The sequence below is a fragment of the Olea europaea genome, chromosome 18 (assembly GCF_002742605.1).
Source record: "Olea europaea var. sylvestris chromosome 18, O_europaea_v1, whole genome shotgun sequence".
Classification (NCBI taxonomy): Eukaryota; Viridiplantae; Streptophyta; class Magnoliopsida; order Lamiales; family Oleaceae; genus Olea; species Olea europaea.
Genome location: NC_036254.1, coordinates 26,688,890 through 26,697,425, shown reverse-complemented (window position 1 = coordinate 26,697,425; position 8,536 = coordinate 26,688,890).

Genomic DNA, 8,536 nt, shown 5'->3' with positions numbered 1-8,536 from the left:
AGAGAGAGAGAGTTGTTTGTTGGTTGGCCAGTCGAGCTTTGCTTAAGCAAAAATATATAACATTTCTTTTAAAATGAAAAAAATTCTCCCAGAAAGGAGCAAAGAAAGATTGTGTAATAAAAGTCAGAATTTTGAATTCTAACAGGCGTGTGATAATCATTTCATAGGGGTAAAATTGAAAGTAACTTGTGTAGAAAAATCAGATAATACGTTATGTTTACAATTTTACAAGTATACATTGTAGACAAAGTTCATTCGTATAATTATTAATATAGAGATCGATAAAATTTACAAAGAATAAGATTTCCATTGTCACTATCAAACATTATATTTGAAGAAGAAGAATTTAAAAACATCATGTTTGATTGCAAGTATGAAATTTGTATGAAGAACTTGTTTGCATGAAAATTATTAATTAAATATATTTGATTGATTTAATTTTCAACTTAGAAAGCATTACACTTTTAATGTTACATTAAAGTTAAGAAAATATATATAACAATTGTGTGAATATAACTTTCCTTACTTCTAATTTTGAAACAATTTGATAAATTTACTTAAAGTTATTTATCTGATCATAACCATAAAGTTAACTAACCTCTGAGAACATATTGTTTATCGGTATAGAACTCTTATTTATCTTGTTTTGCAATCTCGTGCATAAACACAGTTGAGTGACCCATAATAAATTTTATTTAGGAGACCTCAATAGTATCTACTTAATTAGGCTTCAAATTTCAATAATGACTAGGTATGTCAACGAGTCGAACCGAAATTTTCGGTTTGGACTCGGCTCGAACTTTTTTGAGGCCGGCATTTTTTGGTCGAAGCCGGCTCGACCAGAAAATTAAAGCTCGACCTGAGGTTTCGACTCAGGCCTTAACGAGCCGAGCTCGTTTTCTGGATTTTTTTTCCTCATCTCTTTGCTACCAACTTTTCCTCTACTTTTTATTTTTTTAACAAGCCGGCCTAGCTCAGCTCAAGCCAATTTCCCAAAATGAGGCTATGTGCCTTCAAGCCTCGAGTCAGGTTGGCTTGAACTTTTTTCGAGTCGAGCCACGAGCAGCTCGAGCCGACGAGTTCGATTGTCATCCCTAATCATAACTAAGTTGCTCATGTAAGTTATAAATTCTCCCGTCAAAAATGAACTGTTTGAAGAGAAATTAATGACGAACATTTTAATGTATAATTTAGAGTGTTACGTTAAAATGAATCAAATTGGGTTTGGAGTATAATTCCTATCTTATTCGATAGGTTTTCTTCAGAGGAGCTAAAGAAAAATAAGCGTATGATGAGTTGTTCAAGCCAACCTCAACTACAACCAACTCCACCATATGTGTCTATAATAACTTCAATTATTTAATAAATTTTTATTTGGTGTGTTTGGACGTTAGTGTAATGTAGGCATTTTAAAAGATTTTAACAGATATATACTGTTAAAATAATTAAAATTAGGTTTTTCTTGGATCGATTTGATAGAAAATGTATTTTTTATATTGCTGGACCAATTCTCATTTTGTTCTGTCTAACTGACCAGTCCCATTTTTTAAAACATCACTTCAATATTACATTTAATTTGAATGCTTGTAAATAAAAAATGCTTTCATCAATGTTATAGGAAACGGTAAATGCTATTAATTAAGTTCGAATTAAAAGCTATGTCCCCAAATTCAAGACAAATAAACAGAAATGAAAGCAGATAGTATTGAATTTCTCTAGCGTAAAAAAACAGAATGCAAAGAAAATTAATCCTCTTGTGGAAATCGATTTAGGGCCCGTTTGACATGACATTTGTTTTTGCTTCTTGTAAAGGGTTTTTGGAGGAATTACTTTTAGAGAAAGTTTTATTTAGACCACCTTCGTTTAAAAACTCTTCTAAAACTAGATATAAAATTAGTCAAACAAGTTCAAAAACAATTTTTAGATCTCAAAAGCTCATTTTTGCTTATCAAAAGTCATGCCAAACGAACCCTTATTCATAATCACTTTTTCTACGGACTCATTTTTAATCATATTCTCCAAATAAATAAATAAATAAATAAATCATTTTTCACATTTTCTTGTAACTTATGGCTACTTTTTTACCACACATCTTCAAAAAATTCACTTCTAAATAAATCAATTTCACAAAAGGGCTAATCACACTAGGGCTAATAGTAGATTACTGATCCAACAGGAATGAACTCTATTGAACGGTCGGAGGCTGATGACCGATATTATTCAGGAGTAACCGAGCGGATGGCTGAGACAAAAGCCAATGAAAAAGTTGAATCAGAAAGTAAAGATTTCCGGCAGTAAATTTAACGTCCCACCAACAACAAAATATAGATGAATTGAGGCAACGAATATCCTATTGTATAATCTCACCATGAACTTTACATTTTGTTTGTGGTGGATAATGTTAAAGGACTCGCCGTAGTTTGCCTTCAAGTTCATAGATTTTTATTTTCATCTTTGAGTCATCAATTTGACATATGATTTTCTCTAAACTTAGAATTTGACTTTGTAGAATTGGAGAAATTTCACTCGACCACCGACTGGCAATCGTGGAACAACATTGCCACTATCAACATGAAGTGTAATTCCTTTGGATTAAGATATCGTGAGTAATTTGTCTTGCAAACAATACATGATGTTGTGCAAGTCCACTATGGCTCCTTAGCTTAGCTCCCATGTGGATTGTGTGACGATCGAAGATACTCTTTCAATCCTCAAGATGTTGGTTTGTCCAGGTCAAAGGAGATAATCCCACATCAATTTCTTAGCTTAGTGCTCTTGATCACAGATATTCCTTCCACCCCAGAGAGTTTTCACCCCATATATTCATTAAATCTGATATGTTAATATTATTTGTTGATCGAAGATATTCTTTCAATCCCCAAGAGAGATTGCACAGCACAAAAGAAGGTAAGTCCACTTTGAGTTCTTAGCTTAGCTATCCAACTGATGCAATATATAGTTCCTTAATAAATTGTCTGAGAGAGGCTTACTAAGGACATAGACTCCATCATTGGGTCTTCAAATAAAATAAAAAATAATCCTCAATGACTTAATGGAGAGAGGCCTAAAATGGACGTTGACTCCCTTATTGATTCTTCAAGTGGAGTAGAGCTGGCTACTAAGCGCCAGAACTTATACATCTGCCTTCAATAATAAAATGATTACCAGCGAATGCTGGCTTTCAATATTAACTCATACCAACAAAACTAGCCTTCTATATTAGAACCACCACAAGTTAGTCACACTTGACATTTGGCCTCAGCATCAAAGACTATCATAAGCTTAGGCTCGAAAAGTGTATAGATTCCTAGAATTAACGAGGACTTGCATCTGGCTTCCTTTCTTGACACATATATATGATATCTACATCTGAGTCATGGAGGATTTACATAACTAGATTATGGCCCCAGCTCCCTGGAGCCAACCTTGCCTTCTAAGATAATTATGAGTGAATGCCCGAAAAACCTATGGTGATAGTCTCAAGCCAAAGCTCCAAGGTCTTATAGATGCCTTGAATCATCAAGGACTTACAAATGACCCCTAGTCTTGCATGAGATTGATAAGAGGAGATCACTTACAGGATATGTGTTTATCCTTGGAGGCTGTGCTATTAGCTAGAAAACAACTATGCAGAATACGATAGCATTGTCTACAATGGAGGCAGAATACATGGCCATTATAGAGACATGTAAGGAGGCCATGTGTTGAGGAGATTGATTGGTAAAATCAACAAAGACTTGCAAATTTCTATAGTGTATTATGATAGAGAGTTAGTTCTCAACTAAGAATAAGATGTGTCATGAGATGGCTAAGCACATAAGGATGAGATGTTTTATGAGATGGCTAAGCACATTGATGTGAGGTATCATTTTATGCATGAAGTGATTGCTCGTGGAGATATTGTAGTGGGTAAGGTTGATACCAAGGATAATCCTGTTGATATATTGACAAAATCATATCCCATTCCTAAGTTTGAACATTGTTTGAACTTAGTTAGTGTTTGACATTAATTAGCCCATTGGGGCTTGTTCGGAAGATGAGGAGTGGTGTTTACTTTGGAGATGTATTTTGAAATTTCTTACATTGGAATTTGGTTCAAGATAGAGATTTGTTGTAGTTTGATCCAAATTTTAGTGGGTATTGGAGATTGGTTGAATTGGTCTTGAAAAAATCAAAATTATGAATTGAGAAGAAAAATTGTCGTATTTTCGCTAGTCTGCCACTAGCTGGCCTGTTCGGGTGACGCCTTTGAATTTTCCCTCGAGACTTGGAGCTAGTCTGGCACTCAAGCAATGAAGATGTCGCTTGCCTATCACTAGCCTGTCACTCGAGTAATAGGGTTATCTAGCCTATGCCCTTTTCCCGTTTTGACGCGTTTTTTAGACTCCTGATCATCTACAACTTGGCTTCTAGAGCTAATATATATAAAAGTCATGACTTGTATTGTTCTAAAAATATTCATACAACATTTTGAGAGTTTTAGATTTCAAAAGAGAGTATTGGAATTTTGTTTTAAATACAATTGTTCTTGATTATAGATAAATTCTCCTCCTCTGTCTATGTTTTTTTCACATCTTAAATTTTCACATAAATTTTGATGTTCTTATTGTATACTTGTTTATTTCATTATTTTCATTATCTTACGATTAATTAGTAACAGTGTAGATGGCAAAGCTGAGTTCAAGGGATAGGTGATGGCTTTCGAGGCCGTGTGGGCTGCATTGAGTATATATCCACCATCACTGAGGAGGAATCGCATTGGCTATATACATTTTGCTCAGTGAAGTTGAGATTCCTCTTTACTATACGAGAAGTTCTTTTGAATAGTTGTCAAGGAATTGAGTATTTCATTGTTCTGAGCTATTCCTTCGGAAGAACCTTGTTGACAAAGTCTCGTGTGATTTGCAAGAAATAAAAAGGTTATCAAAGAACCAAGGTCACTAACTCTTCTTCTCCAGTTGAAGAACTTCAAACTACCGTCCCTCCTTTATGTGTCTCTGTCAAAATTTGTACCAAACCTTTGAGGCATGTGAGAGTTATCATTTTCTTCTTTTGTATCATTTAAATAATGGAAAAATCATTACTTTCTGATTTTTTGTGATTTTTGCCTTTAATGTGTTAAATGTTGGTTAGCCAAAGAGTAACAAATAATCAAGGGATAAGTTAAAGGGAAGTGCTACATGTACATAATTGTCTACATAATTGTGTCCATAATTACACGTGGCACTGGATCCAACCTTTAATTCAAATCTCACACTTGCACATCAACAATCGGATGATTGCCACATCACATTATGGACACCATTATGTGCAATAATTATGTACAAGTAAAATTTTCCTAAGTTAAAAGTGGACTGCACTATATGTATAGGAGAAAACCAAAAGGGTCAAACTAGGGGGTAGGTGTCCCCCTGCAATTGGCTAAGACAGTTTGACCCTATAAGATTTTTCCCTATACACTCGGAATTTTTGTTTAAAAATTGAGTCAAATAATAAAGAGAGAATTGCTTGAAATGTCCACTTTCACATGTCCATTTGCAAAAATGTCAATTTTCACAAATCCGTGCAAAAATGTCCATTTTAGAATATTTTGGACCAAAATACCCCTATAAATAATTTATGATTCCATACAAAGATAAGAAATGGACATTTTTGCAAAAAAATTATTGACCAATAAATTTTTGACACATAACCAGCCATATTTATTTTAAAAGTGCACATGTCAAATCATAATTAATGCTATCATTTCATTGACACAGAAACATTGAGAATTACATTTCAAGTGTAGAGAATTGTCATGTTCGAAATGAAATGTCATTCTAGAGATTTACAATGTCGAGGACAACATTTGAAATGTCGAGAATATTTAATATTGGGATTTGATATATGTACTTTTAAAATATAAACGGGATTCAAATATCGAAAATGATATTTGAAATGTCGAGAACATCATTTTAATATAGCTTCTCACGGAAGCCACTTCTTGAAATTTGCAACAAATTGAAAAAATATATAAATTGCTTCTTTTTTTCATAAAGGGCATAATAGATAATTTCGTGCTAAATTTAAAAAGTAGACATTTTTCAATTGACACCTATGTAATTAGACATTTTTGAAAATACCTCAATAATAAATTCAGTCAAACAATCATGATGAGTTGTCGATTGAAGCAGGGGCGGGAGAAGGGGCCAGCCTCTAGGCCCAACAGTTTTTTAAGAATTTTTTTTTAATGAAAATTCTCAATTTTACAGTGCAATTTTTCATTTTTATTATTTTTATTAAAACAATGTATCAGACAAGTATATATATATGGATTCAAGAAACATATAAAGTAATTACGAAAAATCGCTTAGTCAAAGAGCATGATTAACAAACAAACAATATAAAGCTGTCGAATCAATGGGTACAATTGATAACCGACCGGAATAAAATGACAAGCTGAGAAGTTGATTTGTTGCGAAGATACTGATACTATCTTCAAAGTTCTCGGCATAATTCTACGGTGAGGCTATTCGACACTGTCTAAATTTGTACATTCCGGGTCGAACCTTGGAGGTAATTCTGTATGGCACCTCCCAATTCGAGCTGAGGGTGCCTGAACACAGAACATGTGCTGAATTTGCAAATATACAAAGACACACTTAAACAACCAGTAAACAGCCAGATTTTTAGGAACAAAGAACATATGTCCGCCCGAAAATAACAGAATCACTGCAACTTCCTTGGTGTCTGCTAAAAACGTAGTGATTTTGAAAATAATCTAGCTGTTCAAAAAATGCCCGGCCCATATTCTAGTTCTGCAACATCCAATGATCCGGAGAAGTAATGTGCTTCCACATAGTGGTTGTGAATCCCCACGCTAATTTCAATGAAGCCACTCAACGTAGGAAGATCAATGGATCGGACCATGTTTTCTATAGTAATAGAGGAAAGACAAACAGCATAATTTTTTTCTAGAAAGTGGTTCTCACAATAAACTTTCACTACCAAACTGTATGCTCAAAATGTGACTCAACTTGTTGTATAAAAATGTTACTGCTACAATTCCATCAGTAATCATGTATATGTATAACTGACATCATGGAGTGATCTACAGAAGAAAACGAAATCAATATTGGTTCCATGACGTAATATTGCACATTTATGTTTTCCATAGGAATTTCGTAAATCCATTGAAAATCGCATCACCAAACATAATAGATTTCATTTTTTAATTCCAGTTATATAAATTTAGGAAGAAAGGAAAAATGTGTTGGCTATTGTATTAAAAAAAAAAAAACAGTAATTTGAATCATTTCAATCACACATTTTTCAATAAAATAATATTACTCGCAATTTAAAATTTTTATTTATTTTTTTACCACATATTTTTCATCAATACACTATTCAAAAATGTATTCTTATTAAAAAAATTTGGCTCAAACAAGAGCTTAATATTTAACTTTATAATATTTTTTTTTTCTTGAAGTTCTAAATTTTATATAAAATTTCTAAATGCATTAATTACACATCTACGACTCATTTAAATAAAAAAAATACAAACGAAAATTTTGAATTTGAAAGAAAAGAAATCAAGATAGGTTTATATTAATCTTTCTTTTGTTGCATGTTTGTTTTTTAGCAGTCAATTTTTTTATCTTAAGATTTTGTAATAGCTCAGAACACATGATAAACACACATTAATGAACATTAATCATTTTTTTTAGATTTGGATTTGGTATTGAATTGAAAAGGTGAAGAATAGCAGAAACTAGGTTTGACTTAAATGAAGGTACAATACGAGACCTTAAATGCAGGTGGAGTTCTCCAGGAGTAGGCTTAACATGACTTTCCGCGACCCCTATTATCAAATATAAAAACAACCTTTGTGTAATTTGAACAGTGCTTCCATAGTTTGGGTGGATATCAAATCACAGGTATGCTTTCTAATGCTCCTACTATTCGAATTTGTAGTTCATTATTAATGCTTGAGTATTTCTATAAAAACACTGTTTATGAGCAAATAATTATTCATAATTTTTTGTTGCTGGTGACCAATTTGAATTATCGGTATTAATTAATTTTTTCACCTCGAATTTCTATTTTTTGAGTATTAATTTGTTATTTTTGTTTCTTTTGTGTACATGGGATGGATTTTTTATTTATTTTTATTTTTTAGTAGAGCTTATGCCCAGCTATCCAATAAATTCTCTCTCTCTCTCTCTCTCTCTCTCTTTAATTTTTTTTTTATAAAAATAGCTGTATATGCATTGGAATGAAAATGATTTTCTAAAATAAATTCTCAGCATTACTTTCTGTGGTAAGTCAGCCTGGTTTGCACATGAATCCAAATTTCAAAAATTCAAAGGGAACAATAAAAATTATCTTTTATTAATAAATTTTTTTCTCTATTATTGGGAATAGCCTATTCCTTTGTATCTCATATGGGTTTCATAACAAATTCACCGTCGTATGGTTGATCGACGATTACTAGCGATTTTGACTTCATGTAGGCATTTATATTTCTACCATTTAAGTATAGCTAGGTTGCATATGA